The sequence below is a fragment of the Anolis sagrei genome, chromosome 6 (assembly GCF_037176765.1).
Source record: "Anolis sagrei isolate rAnoSag1 chromosome 6, rAnoSag1.mat, whole genome shotgun sequence".
In the NCBI taxonomy this organism is placed as follows: Eukaryota; Metazoa; Chordata; class Lepidosauria; order Squamata; family Dactyloidae; genus Anolis; species Anolis sagrei.
The window spans coordinates 39,345,845-39,361,855 of NC_090026.1; positions in this window are offsets into that span (position 1 = coordinate 39,345,845).

Sequence of the window (16,011 nt, forward strand, 5' to 3'; positions counted from 1 at the left end):
TTTTGACTTTTTTTTAATGTTAACAGGGAGGGGGCCGATGTAATGTCCCTAGGAAGGGCATTCCATTGCCGAGGGGTCACCACTGAGAAGGCCCTGTCTCTCGTCCCCACCAAACGTATTTGTGATGCAGGCGGAGTTGAGAGCAGGGCCTCCCCAGACTATCTTAATGTCCTAGATGGTTCATAAGGGGAGATGCGTTCAGACTGGTAAGCTGGGCCAGAACCGTTTAGGGCAGTGGTTCTCAACCTGGGGGTCGGGACCCCTTAGGGGGTCGCGAGGGAGTGTAAGAGGGGTTGCCAAACACCATCAGAAAATGTTGGTCATGGGGGTCCTGAGTGGGAACTTTGGCCCAATTCTATCATTGATGAGGTTCAGAATGCTCTTTGATGGTAGGTGAACTATAAATCCCAGCAACTACAACTCCAAAATGTCAAGATCTATTTTCCCCAAACGCTACATTTGGGCATATGGAATATTTGTGTCAAGTTAGGTCCAGATCCATCATTGTTTGTGTCCACAGTGCTCTCTGGATCTAGGTGAACTACAACTCCCAAACTCAAGGTCAGTGCCCACAAAACCCTTCCAATATTTTCTGTTGGTTGTGGGACTTCTGTGTGCCAAGTTTGGTTCAATTCCATCGTTGGTGGAGTTCAGAATGCTCTTTGATTTTAGGTGAACTATACATCCCAGTAACTACAACTCCCAATTGACAAAATCAACCCCTCGCCCAACCCCACTAGTATTCAAATTGGGGCGTATGGGGTATTTGTGCCAAATTTGGTCCAGTGAATGAAAATACATCCTGCATATTGGATATTTACATTACAATTCGTGATAGTAGCAAATTTACAGCTATGAAGCAACAACAAAAATAATATTATGGTTGGGGGTCACCACAACATGAGAATCTGTATTAAGGGGTCGCGGCATTAGGAAGATTGAGAAACACTGGTTTAGGGCTTTATAGGCTAAAGCCAGCACTTTGAATTGTGCCCGGTAGCAAACTGGCAGCCAGTGGAGCTGGCGCAACAGAGGAGTTGTGTGCTCCCTGAGTGCCGCTCCTGTTAGTAATCTGGCTGCTGTCCATTGGACCAATTGAAGCTATTTACAAATGAATTTGATTTAAAAAACCTAATACCATGAAGTAATAAATAAATAGTAATTTTTAAAAACCATCTTGCATTATTTTTGAGTAACTTTTGCACTAACATTGACGGAAACACCCTGTGGATTGTGCCCCATAGTTTGAGAACCACTCCTTTCATGTCTTCAAAAGTCTTCCATGTATTTATGGCCTAATGAGATTCTTCATGTAAGAGTTTGTGGATTTTAGTCCCTTCAATCAAAAGGGTTTTCAACAAGAACTCTGTTTTAATTAATGGATTAAATAAAACTTAACGAATCTTAATTAACAGTAGTAAATGGCAGAGGTACTTCAAAGGGTGTGTTTTCAAAGGAGGGAAATAATGCTTTTGATATTTTCTCACAACAGAAATGGTGCAACCGAGTATCCTGGACCCTCAAGGATCTGCGTGAATGAAATCTTCAAGTGAGCAGTTAAGCCGTTAGTCTCCCAGTTCTTATTAACAGAAGATCAACCTGTCAGATGACTCATGACCATGTTTGCGGTGACAATGGGCTGATATTATCATATCTGTGGTTAAGATAACTGTGTACAGACACGGACCAGTTATTTGGGGCTGGCGTACATTTTAGGTGCCTGTCCCACATCAATAGACTGGTATTTTGTAGGACACACCTTAGATCGGATAGACTCAAAAACATGCGGGTATTACCTGTTATGATACCAGATGAATATAGAAGAGAAGAGCCTTGAACACTTATAGTTGGGACACAAAGAAAAACCTTCCCAGAAGATCACAAAATACATGGAGGCTCATATGGGAAAATGTGGCCTTTCAGTATAGACCAGGTATGGTCAACGGTCAATGCAGCAGCATCTGGTTAGTGTAAACTCATATAATGCAGTTCAGTGCAATTTAAGTGCGTTGTATGAGTCTACACTAGGCATGAGCAAACTTGGGGCCCTCCAGGAGTTATTCCTACCGGCTGTTAGGAATTGTGGGAGTTGAAGTCCAAAATACCTGGAAGGGCCAAGTTTGATTATACCTGGTATAGGCAGTAATCAACATTCTGACCTGATTCCTACTTCTGGCCAAAATCCAGTAACTAGTTCTGGAATACCTACTGAACCAACTGCTGAATAATTTATTTATATGAGTCCCATTGAATCAGCAAGTCTAGACTACCTGAGCATAGGATTATTATTATTATTATTATTATTATTATTATTATTATTATTAAACTAGTGCGCCAGCTGCGCCCGTACCTTGGGAAGCCTGACTTGGCCATGGTAGTCCATGCTCTAGTCACATCCTGTTTAGACTACTGCAACGCTCTCTACATGGGGTTGCCTCCGAAGACTGCTCGGAAGCTTCAAATGGTCCAACGATTGGCAGCCAGGATGCTAACAGGAGCGGCACTCAGGGAGCACACCATCCCACTGCTGCGCCAACTCCACTGGCTGCCAATTTGCTACCGGGCACAATTCAAAGTGCTAGCTTTAGCCTTTAAAGCCCTAAACGGTTCTGGCCCGACCTACCTGTCCGAACGCATCTCCTCCTATGAACCAGTTAGCACATTAAGATCATCTGGGAAGGCCCTGCTCTCGATGCCGCCGGCTTCACAAGCATGCCTGGCAGGGACGAGAGACAGGGCCTTCTCAGTGTTGGCCCCTCGGCTGTGGAACGCCCTTCCTGCAGATATTAGATCGACCCCCTCCTTGCTGGCATTCTGGAGGAAAGTAAAGACCTGGCTGTTTGAACAGGCATTCGACTAAGGAGTGTGATTGATTGACTGACTATTGGAACACGGAATATCGGATAATGAGTTTGGATTCTGATTTCATTGATGAGACCTGATGGATTTGTTATATTGATGTAGTGGTGTATTGATATTGATGTTTAATGATTTGTGATGCTATTGCTTTTAAATGCTTAATGATTTTATATTGTGTATACCTAAATTGTTGTAAACCGCTCTGAGTCGCCTAAGGGCTGAGAAGAGCGGTATACAAATAAAGTAAATAAATAATAAATAAATAAGTATTATTATTATTATTATTATTATTATTATTGACACAAAAGCACAGTATGTCACAGCAAATGAGATCTATATGCTGGATTATTATTATTATTATTATTATTATTATTATTATTGCTTCAACATCATTGAAAGCTGTGCAGCAAATCCTGAAGCGATTGCTACAAAACAAATCTGATCTCTTAACTATAGCTTTATCTCCATCTAGTGGTAACTGATTAACTTTGTTTTCCTAATCTTGCCAATGCATTTACAGTAGACTTAGGCTCTGATGTGTCCATTTAAGAATCCCCAAGAATAAACTATAATTGTTGTCATACATTTAAAGAATTAATAAAATCTTCACAAACTGCAAGGCATATTGGCTGAGATCCACACTATGATTCTCCTCTCACCATATTGTTGAAAGCTAGAATCACTGGGTTGTTACGAGTTTTCCAGGCTGTGTGGCCATGTTCCAGAAGCATTCTCTCCTGACATTTCACCTGCATCTATGGCGAGCATTCTCAGAGGTTGTGAGGTCTGTTGGAAACGAGGAAAATTGGGTTTATATATCCGTGGCATGTCCAGGGTGGTAGAAAGAACTCTCTGCTGGAGGTAGATATGAATGTTTCAGTTTGCCACCTTGGTTAGCATTGAATGGCTTAGTAGTTTCAAGGTCGGCACCAAGACTGTGGCACAGCTGGCTGGGAGTCAGCTGCATTAAGATCACTATTGACCAAAAGGCCATGAGTTTGAAGTCAGCCCAGGTCAGAGTGAGGTTCTGACCAATTTGTGTAGCTTGCTGTCAACCTTTGCAGCCCGAAAGACAGTTGCATCTGTCAAGAAGGAAATTTAGGTACCGCTTATGTAGGGAGGCTAATTTACAACACCATAAAAAACTCTAGCAAGCATGTAAAGAATGAGGAAGTACTTCATCAGTGTCACAAATGGGTGGTGCGACAGCTCCCCTGGTGGTCAGAATACCCTCAAGAAAAAGTTGGAATGTTAAATAGCTTATCTGTCTATATATGTTGTGTCTATGGCATTGAATGTTTGCCATGTATATGTACATTGTAATCCGTCCTGAGTCCCCTGCGGGGTGAGAAGGGCAGAATATAAATACTGTAAATAAATAAATAATGTCAGGTTTCTTACTGCCTGGGGGAATCCTTTGTTGGGAGGTGTTTAGCTGGCCCTGATTGTTTCTCCTCTCACCCTTCTGGGACTTATAGTTTAGCTGGGGCAGCCCTAACTCCATGTCTGATCAATGGGGAATGGAGAGTCAGTGGTAGAGAACCAAAGAAGTATATCAATCTCAAATGTCCCTAACTGCTGTTTTGAACACTTAGCAAATCTAAGTATAATTATGAAACAAATAGTTTTTAAAGTAACCTCATAAGCACTAGCTAGGTTTTTCCTTTCCTCTGGCTTGTACTTATGGGACTGGATACTTAAAAGGGGCCTTTAGGATAACTCCAACCCTTTATTTTCATTTGAACTTTGAAAGGCAATAACATTCTGCAGAGGAGGGAAGTTTGGTTCTCCATGCCTTTCTTTAGTTCAAAATGGAACTCCACGAAGCTGCTTTTGGAAAGAGAAATATCCATTAGGAGCTCTCCCATCACAGATGCCCCAGACAGAGTTTGGGGAAGAGCATTGCATTATGTATATTTGAAGTTTAACATAGGGGGCAGCTTCACTGTCGAATTAATGCAGTTTCACATGACTTTAATTGTGTGACTCTTACTTACTTACTTACTTCCCTACTTAGGCGAACCCTCATTGTCTGAGCAAGATTGTCCTCCAAGTGCGGTGTCCTGGCGGTGGGTACATAGGTGACTGTGGAGTCCTATTATTGACCTGAACGTTCTCCCTCTATAAGGGTATTGGTTTCCAGGTGGAAGGCAGTCCCAGTCGGGGTTGGCTTGACACTTCTTCTGCTTAGCATGTTACTTCCTTTCACCCTCCATTTGTGCCTCTTCAAATTCTACAGCACTGCTGGTCACAGCCAACCTCCAGCTAGAGCGCTCAAGAGCCAGGGCTTCCCAGTTCTCGGAGTCTATGCCACAGGTTTTTTTTTCAAATCTATTTTATTACGGGTAGAAAGGGAGCGAGAATAAAGGGGTATTTTTTTCTATACATGTAAAGTGGGAGAACAATAATGTTATAGGAAAGTAGGAAAGAAAGGAAGGAAGAGAAAATAATAATAATAATAATAATAATAATAATAATAATAAACTTGTATCGAAAAATTTGATAAACAAACAACAAAATAGAAAAAAGGAAAAAAGAAAAAAATGTCTGTTGACTTCATCTTTAACTACGGTAAGTATTTTCCATTAAGGGTACAATTTCATAGCAGTTCAATAAGGTAAACCGTCTCTCCTTGTATCTCTTTTACACACGAATACAACTTTACACACTTTACAAACCTTTAGTATATATATTAAGTTCTCATTGTTTCATATTCCTCTATCTTGGACCCGTTTGTGTATTTAATCGGGTTCCCCGAGTTTTTCTTCAACAAAAATGCTAATTTGTCCATGTCTTTAATCTCTCTCACTTTCTGAAACCATTCATCTATATCTGGAGTCCCTTTTTGCTTCCAATATCTCGTGTAGCTAATTCTAGCCACAGTAGTCAAATAGATAAACAAAATATCATCATTGGGCTCTAATGGTAGGTCCAAATCAGTTAAACCTAATAAATAAAACTCTGGCTTCATTGGAAATTTCATCTTAAGATTATGTTGGGTTGCTTCATGTATTTTTCCCAAAATCTTTTCGCTACCTTACAGGTCCACCACACAGGAAAGAAACTACCTTCTTGATCTTTACACAAAAACAATATTTTTGTGTATTCTTAAACATTAAGCTTAGTTTCCTTGGTGTGATGTACCAGCGATGGAACATCTTAAGCCAATTCTCTTTTAAATCCATGGCATAAGTATATTTTAATTTTTTGTTCCAAATTGATTCCCATTCTTTAATTTTTATTGTTCTTCTTATATTTTCCGCCGGACAAATGTCAGTGTGCTGGAAAAAGCAAAGACCACCAGCATTGAAGTGATGGTCTTCTGCCATCAACTCCACTGGACCGGCCACGTTGTCCGGATGCCCGACCACCGTCTCCCAAAGCAGTTTCTCCATTCCGAACTCAAGAATGGAAAATGGAATGTTGGAGGACAGGAAAAGAGATTTAAAGATGGGCTCAAAGCCAACCTTAAAAACTCTGGCATAGACACTGGGAACTGGGAAACCTTGGCCCTTGAGCACTCCAGCTGGAGGTCAGCTGTGACCAGCAGTGCTGCAGAATTCAAACAGGCATGAATGGAGTGTGAAAGAGAGAAACGTGCCAAGAGGAAGGCGCGTCAAGCCAACCCCGACCAGGACCGCCTTCCACCTGGAAACCAATGCCCTCACTGTGGGAGAAGATGTAGATCAAGAATAGGGCTCCACAGTCACCTACGGACCCACCGCCAGAACACCGACCTTGGAGGACCACCATCCTCAGACTATAAGGGATCGCCTAAGTAAGTAACTTCTACATGATCGATGCACCCATAGTCACACCATGATTGATCCCAATGAGAAAATCAATGAGAATAATATCAAACTCTCCCAATTTTAATATGTTTTGCTCCCACCCACCCACACGCTTTCATTTTTTGCTCCTTTTTCCACCTTCTGCTTTCATTTTGACAGTAGCTTTATCTCCCATTTGCCATTCCTTTTGAAGTGGTTTCTTGTTTGTAGGGCTCCAGCTACTGAACGGCATGCTTTCAAATGTGATCACACGCTCTTGCCAAGGGGCCCTCTGTTTGGTAAAAAGATAGTACAAGATAGAGTTCATATCTTCTTTACCTGAACAAAATTTGGGGAGTTTTATGTATAAACTTCGACGCACTCGATTATCTTCAAACAATGCCCTTGTGCAGTTATTACATAGCGTTAGTTAGTTGAATGTTACTTCTGCCAGAAGAGGAAAGAACAAGCCAGGATCCTTCAAATTTTCCTCATTCATTTTGTTCTCTCTCCTTCTTATCATTGTTGTTGCCCTTCTCTGAACCTGCTCCAACTTTATATCCTTCTTTAAATGAGGTGCCTAGAAATGAATGCAGTATTCCAGATGACACCAGACTGGTGCAGAATATGTTTAAAATATGTTCTCATCGCAAACATTCACACACAAAACTCATCACTTTTATCAGTTACTTAGATGACAGGGTGAAGCTTTTTTTAAATGTGCAGAACTGGAAGAAAAGGCTAGCCCTGATAAGAAGCTAATTCAAAAGGACACAGATCAGTGGTTCTCAACCCTCCTAATGCCACAATTCTTTAATACAGTTCCTTATGTTGTGGTGACCCCCAACCATCAAATTATTTTTGTAACTACTTCATAACTGTGATTCTGCTACTGTTATGAATTGTAAAGTAACTATCTTATATGCAGGATGTATTTTTATTCACGGGACCAAATTTGGCACAAATACCCCATACACCCAAATTTGAATACTGGTGAGGTTGGGGGGGGGGGGGTCGATTTTGTCATTTGGGAGTTGTAGTTGCTGAGATTTATAGTTCACCTACAATCAGAGAGCATTCTGAACTCCAAAATAATGGAATTGACACTCAGTGCTATCTTGGCACACAGAACTCCCATGACCAACATAAAATATTGGAAGGGTTTGGTAGGCATTGACCTTGAGTTTTGGAGTTGTACTTCATCTACATCCAGACAACACTGTACCAAAGTTGGCATGAATACTCGATATGCCCAATCTAAGAACATACTGAACTCCACCAATGATGGAATTGAACCAAACTTGGCACACAGAACTCCCATGACCAACAGAAAATACCAGAAGGGTTGGTCTGTGCATTGACCTTGAGTTTTGGAGTTGTAGTTCATCTACATCCAGACAGTACTGTGGACTCAAACAAAGATAGATCTTGACCAAACTTAGCATGAATAGAATACTCAATACGCCCAAATGTGAACACTGGTAGAGTTTGGGGAAAACAGACCTTGACATTTGGGAGTTGTAATTGCTGGGATTTATAATTCACCTATAATCAGAGAGCATTCTGAACTCCACCGATGATGGAATTGAACCAAACTTGGCACACAGAACTCCAGTGACCAACAGAAAATACTGGAAGGGTTGGGCATTGACCTTGAGTTTTGGAGTTGTCATTCACCAACATCCAGAGAGCACTGTGGACTCAAACAATGATGGATCTGGACCAAACGTGGCATGAATACTCAATATGCTGAAAAAAGGAAGAGGGGGCGACCAAGGGATGTTATCCTTGAAGTGACTGGGGGTGGCGATGGGAGCTTTGGCGCAAGCTGGTCCATAAGGTCACAAAGAGTTGGAAGCAACTGAACAAATAAACAAGTACCCCAAACATATGCAGGTCTGTTCTTTTTTGCCTCAGGACCACATACAATGGTTCAAAATTACTGTTCACATGAACACTAGGTCCAGCTTAAGTAAAAATAAGATGGGTAATGGTAATCTACTGGAACAGTTATGAGTTGCTAGAACTTAGGTTAGTAGATATGTCATCAGTTGGGGACCCCTCCCCCCAGCACCAACTGCTGCTCTGGGCCAGAGTGAAGAAAAGGGGGCAGGGGATAGTTCCATCTTGTCTCCTGTGCTATGCTAATAATATAATATAATATAATATAATATAATATAATATAATATAATATATTTATATACATATAATTACTTACTTACTTAGGCGATCCCTTGTTGTCCGAGTAGGATAATCCTCTAGGGTGGCTCTGTAGGTGGTTATGGAGCCCTATTCTTGATCTGCATCGTCTCCCGCAGTGAGGGCATTGGTTTCTCTTTCGCCCTCCATTCGTGCCTCTTCAAATTCTGCAGCACTGCTGGTCACAGCTGACCTCCGGCTGGAAGGCTCTCAGGCCAGGGTTTCCCACTTCTCAGTGTCTATGCCAGAGTTTTTAAGGTTGGTTTTGAGCTCATGGTTAAATCTCTTTTCCTGCCCGCCAACATTCCGTTTTCCATTCTTGAGTTCAGAGTAGAGCAACTGCTTTGGGAGATGGTGGTCGGGCATCCAGACAACGTGGCTGGTCCAGCAGAGTTGATGGTGGAGGACCATCGTTTCAATGATGGTAGTCTGGAGCCCCTGGTGGCGCAGTGGGTTAAAGCACTGAGCTGCTGAGCTTGTTGATCAAAAGGTCGCAGGTTCGATTCCGGGGAGCGGCGTGAGCTTCCGCTGTCAGCCCTAGCTTCTGCCAACCTAGCAGTTCAAAAACATGCAAATGTGAATAGAACAATAGGTACCGCTCCGGCGGGAAGGTAACGGCGCTCCATGCAGTCATGCCGGCCACATGACCTTGGAGGTGTCTATGGACAACGCTGGCTCTTCGGCTTAGAAATGGAGATGAGCACCACACCCCAGAGTCAGACAGGGTGACTACCTTTACCTTTACCTAGTCTTTGCTTCTTCCAACATTATGGGTATCTGCCAGGTATTGGATTTCTTCAACCTTCTTTGTCCACCAGATGTTCTTGAGTTCTCTTGTCCTTCTTTGGACCTCAGCTTTTGCACTGGCGTAGATCTTTTTCTTAGCAGCACAGTTGACGTCTCTCTGCTATGTTTGGAAGGCTTTCCTTTTCTTGTCAATTAGCTGTTGGATCTCGTCATTTTCGTCAAACCAATCTTGATGTTTCTTGGTTTGGTATCCAATAGTTCCTTCGCAGGCTGTGATGATGGAGGTCTTCAGCTTGTTCCAATATTCCTCAACATTTTCGGGGAGTTCTACGGGTAGATGGTCCTTGAGTGCTGTTTGGAGAAGGGCTCATTTGGAGGGTTCCTGATATTTATAATATTATAATGTAATACAATATAATACTAATAATATGATATAATAATTATATATTGTATATTACATGTAATGTTACTAACAATATTACAATATAGTGGTATAGTACAATATAGTAATATATAATACTAACATGGCACTATGCTAATAATATAATATATTGTATTATATATATCTTGTAAGCCACGCTGAGTCCTCTTTGGGGTGAGATAGGCTGCATGTAAATGTTGTAAATAAAATTAGATAAATAAATAAAAGATTAGAACCCTGGCATCATAACAGTCCTCACTGTGAATCTCTGGTATGTGTTGGACATCACACACACACACACACAACCTTACCCTCAATCATTGCCAATGTTGTTGCAAGGCATTGGGGAATATTGGAACTTGGCTTACTGTCTGGCAAAGTGGAACAATTGCTTCACGTAGCAGTTTCAAGGAAGCAATAGCAAAATGTTGAAGGGAAAAACTGTGTTCCGTGCTCCCTATTTTTCATCCCAGTGTTTCTCAGATGTGATGGGAAACATCAATGTTAAAGAAAGACTCAACTGCCTGTCCAATCAACTTTTGTGCGTGGCATGAGTTTGGTGGTGTCCTTTTGTTCTTCCGTTTCCAAGATCAAACTATCTCAGGATAGTCCTAAAGCACTATGATTGAACACATCAGAAACAATTCAGCTACAACTCCGGTGCATCAAGTTGGCCCTGATCTCCAAAGTCCTGAACCAGTATAATATTGTAAACAGAGCAGTCCTGTTCTAGAAGACATGCCACAGTATGTCTCAGTGACATAACAGTCTCAGAAGGTAAGCTGGGAAAACTGTTACGTCTTTGAAGCCTCCCTTCTTGAAAATACCAAGTCAAAGTGAAATATGAAACCGAGATCTGATTCACCAGTCACAGTCTGCACTACCATAACCTCTTGGCCATGGTCCTGAAACTTCCTAGCCTTAGCTGACCTGTGGGGGTGGTAGCAACTATGCTAGAAGCCCTGTGTGATGATTACTAAAGTTGGAACTTCATTTCCCTCAGCAAAGTGAAAGCTTTAATCTCTGAAATGCATGGCTGACCCAAGACATTTTGCAACCTGAGGTACAGCAGCCCACTGCATTTACGTGTGTGTGTGTGTGTGTGTGTGTGTGTGTATAGGTTGAGAATCCCTTAAAACATTTAAAAAACATTACATTAACTATTAAAAACCATGCCTTCCACAATCGTAAACCAGGGCCATTCCAATAGTCCATATCTATTATTACACTATTTATTTATTTTATTTATTTAGCAGTTTTGTATACCGGTCTTCTCACCTCCGTTCGAGGGACTCGGGCCGGTTTCCAACATCAATATTACAGACAGTCATTAAAACATCATATTCTAAATCACACTAAAACATTAAAATAGCAAAATACAATCATATAATTACAGTGGTCAGTCGTCATCAAAAATCATTATTCATCGTAATCCATCCATATCACAGGATCATGGCTCATTCGTTGAATGCTAATCCCCAAAGCCAAGTTTTCACCTGTTTCCTGAATGTTAAGATAGAAGGGGCAGTTCTGATCTCCAGTAAAAGAAATTTCCAGAGTTGAGGGCCACCACCGAGAAGGCCCTGTCTCTCGTCCCCACTAGCCGCGCCTGTGAGGCCGGTGGGATCGAGAGCAGGGCCCCTCCAGACTACAATTGTTCTCCAAAGTCTTGATCCCAAAGCCACATTTTCACTTTCCTTCTGAAAGCCAGGAGGGAGGGGGCTAATCTAATGTTGCTGGGGAGGGAGTTCCCACTGAGAAGGCCCTGTCTCTCATCCCCACCAGTCGCACCTGCGAAGAAAGCAGGACCGAGAGCAGGGACTTCCCAGATGATCTTAATCTCCGAGGTTTGCTGCTTGAGGAAGAGCTGTTAACTGTGGACTATTCAACTAAATGAGTATGCATTGTATCCAAAACCAACAAGTTGATTTGAACACAAGAGGCAGAAAATCCACTAATTCCTGAGAGTAAAAAACTAGAATAATTGCAAAGCAAATAACGGAACATTTTTTAGCCTTTCATTACTCTGCAAATCTGCTATCTAAGGCAACTGTCTCACTCTTCCTAATCACCAGATGGGCTTTTCAAGGCATTAAACAATCACAGCTGCTAAAAAGGTGGTAATACTTCTCAAACAGTGCAAGGTGGAAGGCAATGGTGTGTAGCATAGCTAGCTGCTGGAGCTGATGTGTGCTGCAATGTGACAACAAACAACAGGTTGCGGTTTGGTGTTTTGTTTCTCCACACACACACACACACACACACATCAACAACTAGGAGTGGGAGAGAAAAACAATTTGCATAGCTTGGCAATTTTTGTGATTAGCAACAGCAGCTATTTTGACTGTCACAACAATCCCTCAACGGAAAGAAGCGGGTGCAAAACCTTGGCTGGACCTGTTTGAAGTACCCTTGCTGTCAAGCAATAGCACCCCCTCCCGAAAGATTTATAAGCCAAGCTATCTATCTATCTATCTATCTATCTATCTATCTATCTACTAGCCATCCCCGCCACGCGTTGCTGTGGCCCAGTCTGTATATATGTATTGTGTGTATATATAAAGTCAACATTGACACCGAAATTCAACACCGCCTGAGCTCTGCGAGTGCAGCATTTTTCTGAATGAAGCAGAGATTGTTTGAGGACCGGGACATCCGTAGGGATACCAAGGTGCTTGTTTATAAAGCTATTGTCCTCCCAACCCTGCTATACGCCTGCGAAACGTGGACAATCTACAGATGTCACATGTAGCTCCTGGAACGATTCCATCAGTGCTGCCTCCGGAAAATCCTGCAAATCTCCTGGAAAGACAAGCGTACAAATGTCAGTGTGCTGGAAGAAGCAAAGACCACCAGCATTGGTCTTCCGCCATCAAGTCCGCTGGACTGGCCATGTTGTCCACCATCTCCCAAAGCAGTTGCTCTGCTCAAGAATGGAAAATGGAATGTTGGAGGACAGGAAAAGAGATTTAAAGATGGGCTCAAAGCCAACCTCAAAAACTCTGGCATAGACACTGAGAACTAGGACGCCCTGGCCCTTGAGTGCTCCAGTTGGTGGTCGGCTGTGACCAGCAGTGCTGCAGAATTTGAAGAGGCACAAATGGAGGGCGAAAGAGAGAAACGTGTCAAGAGGAAGGCGCGTCAAGCCAACCCCAACCGGGACCACCTCCCACCTGGAAACCGATGCCCTCACTGTGGGAGAAGATGCAGATCAAGAATAGACTCCACAGCCACCTATGGATCCACCCCCAGGTTACCACTCTTGGAGGACCATCATCCTCGGACTATGAAGTATCGCTTAAGTAAGTAAGTTGTGTGTGTATATATGTGTGTGCATATGTGTGTATAGATGTGTATATGTGTGTGTGTATATTTGTGTGTTTATATGTGTGTGCTTGTCTATATGCATATTTGCGTTCAAATATGTGTGCATGTACTGTATGTGTGCATGTGTATATTTGTGTGTGCATGTGTATATGTATATATGAGTGTGTGTGTGTGTGTGTGTGTTTGGTGTATTTTGGAGTTTTGAAGTCATAGAATCATAGAATCATAGAATCAAAGAGTTGGAAGAGACCTCATGGGCCATCCAGTCCAACCCCCTGCCAAGAAGCAGGAATATTGCATTCAAATCACCCCTGACAAATGGCCATCCAGCCTCTGCTTAAAAGCTTCCAAAGAAGGAGCCTCCACCACACTCTGGGGCAGAGAGTTCCACTGCTGAATGGCTCTCACAGTCAGGAAGTCCTTCCTAATGTTCAGATGGAATCTCCTCTCTTGTAGTTTGAAGCCATTGTTCCGCGTCCTAGTCTCCAAGGAAGCAGAAAACAAGCTTGCTCCCTCCTTCCTGTGGCTTCCTCTCACATATTTATACATGGCTATCATATCTCCTCTCAGCCTTCTCTTCTTCAGGCTAAACATATTTATTTATTTATTCATTTATTTATTTATTACTGCGCTTGTATACCGCTGTTTCTCAGTCTACATTGGCGACTCAACGCGGTTCACAACACTACAATAGTCAACAATATTCAATATAAAAAGCATAAAAACACATACATAATATACAATATTGGGCCACCAATATCGAACCAATGCATCTCTTAACTAAAAACGCAGTCCAATTTCATCGTCTGTGATTACCAGTCCTTGATCATCAGATTCATTGCACCGAGTTAACCGAATGCTTGCTCGAACATCCATGTCTTCAGTCTTTTTCGAAACACCATCAGCGAGGGGGCTGATCTTACCTCTATGGGGAGGGCGTTCCAAAGCCGAGGGGCCACCACAGAAAAGGCTCTGTCTCTCGTCCCCGCCAGCCGCACCTGTGAAGCAGGCGGGATAGAGAGCAGGGCCTCCCCAGAAGATCTTAGGGTCCTGGTGGGCTGATAGGCCGAGATACGTTCGGATAGATAAGTTGGGCCAGAACCGTTTAGGGCTTTAAAGGCCAACGCCAGCACTTTGAATTGGGCCCGGTAGCAAATCGGCAGCCAATGGAGCTGGTACAGCAGAGGAGTTGTATGCTCCCTGCGCCCCGCTCCTGTTAGTAACATGGCTGCCGCCCGCTGGACTAATTGGAGCTTCCGAGCCGTCTTCAAAGGCAACCCCACGTAGAGAGCGTTGCAGTATTCAAGACGGGATGTAACCAGAGCGTGGACTACCGTGGCCAAGTCAGACTTCCCAAGGTACGGTCGCAGTTGGCGCACAAGTTTTAATTGTGCGAATGCTCCCCTGGTCACCGCCGAAACCTGGGGTTCCAGGCTCAGCGATGAGTCCAGGATCACACCCAAACTGCGAACCTGCGTCTTCAGGGGGAGTGCGACCCCGTCTAACACAGGCTGTAACCCTATACCCTGTTCGGCCTTGCGACTAACCAGGAGTACCTCTGTCTTGTCTGGATTCAATTTCAATTTGTTCGCCCCCATCCAGACTGTCACAGCGGCCAAGCACCGGTTCAGGACCTCGACAGCCTCCTTAGTAGCGGGTGGAAAGGAGTGACAGAGTTGGACATCATCTGCGTACAGATGACATCGCACTCCGAAACTCCGGATGATCTCACCCAGCGGCTTCATGTAGATGTTAAACAACATGGGAGACAGTATTGAACCCTGAGGAACCCCACAAGACAAAGGCTGTGGGGTAGAACAGGAGTCTCCCAGTAACACCTTCTGAGACCGACCCTCGAGGAATGAGCAGAGCCACTGCAAAACAGTACCTCCAAGACCCATCCCCGCGAGGCGTCCCAGAAGGATACCATGGTCGACGGTATCGAAGGCCGCTGAGAGGTCGAGCAGCACCAACAGGGACACACTCCCCCTGTCGAGCTCCCGACGCAGATCATCCACTAAGGCGACCAAGGCTGTCTCGGTACCATGTCCCGGCCTAAAGCCAGACTGTGCCGGATCCAGATAATCCATGTCTACCAAGAATGCCTGGAGTTGTGAGGCCACCACACGTTCCATGACTTTGCCCAAAAAGGGGAGATTGGAGACAGGCCGATAGTTGACGAATTGAGTGGGGTCCAGTGATGGTTTCTTCAACAGCGGTTTTATCACAGCTTGTTTTAAGCTGGCTGGAATTTTGCCCTCCCGAAGGGAGGCATTAACCACCACCTTCACCCACTCAGCCAATCCCCCTCTGGCCTCCTTCAGAAGCCAGGATGGGCAGGGGTCTAGGATGCATGTGGTAGCTCTCATTCCTCCAAGCACCTTGTCCACATCCTCGGATTGAACCAATTGAAATGAATCCATCAAAATTGGTCAAGCAGATGCTCGTGTTACATCCTCAGAGACTGCCGTTAATATGGTATCCAGTCCAGAGCGGATCAAAGCGACTTTGTCTGCAAAGAACTGAGCAAAAGCTTCACAGCGAGCTGCCGAGTCATCAGGGCACCCATCCTGTGTGGTGGGTTTTAACAAGCCTCTGACAACTCGGAACAGTTCAGCCGGACGGTTCTTTGCAGACGCAATAGTGGCCGCAAAGAAAGTCTTCTTTGCGGCTTTTATTGCCGCGGCA